The sequence below is a fragment of the Bison bison genome, unplaced genomic scaffold, assembly GCF_000754665.1.
Source record: "Bison bison bison isolate TAMUID 2011002044 unplaced genomic scaffold, Bison_UMD1.0 scf7180017853700, whole genome shotgun sequence".
Taxonomy (NCBI): Eukaryota; Metazoa; Chordata; class Mammalia; order Artiodactyla; family Bovidae; genus Bison; species Bison bison.
Window position 1 is genome coordinate 14197 of NW_011484273.1, and position 283 is coordinate 14479.

The window sequence follows — 283 nt, forward strand, 5'->3', positions numbered from 1 at the left end:
AAGAGGAGCCTATGGAGACATGATGACTAAATGTAATGTGTCCTAGATGGCATCCTGGAACAGAAAAAGAAAATTTAGTGAAAACTAAGGAAATATGGACTTTTGTTAATAATGTTTTGATATTTGTTCATTAATTGTGACAGACATATCGTACAAATGTAAGATGTTAACAATAGGGGGAACTGGTAAGGTATACTGGTAGGGTATAGGGACACTCTCTGTATTATCTTTGCAATGATTTTGTAAATCTAAAACTTCCAAAAGATAATATTTTAAAAATCTC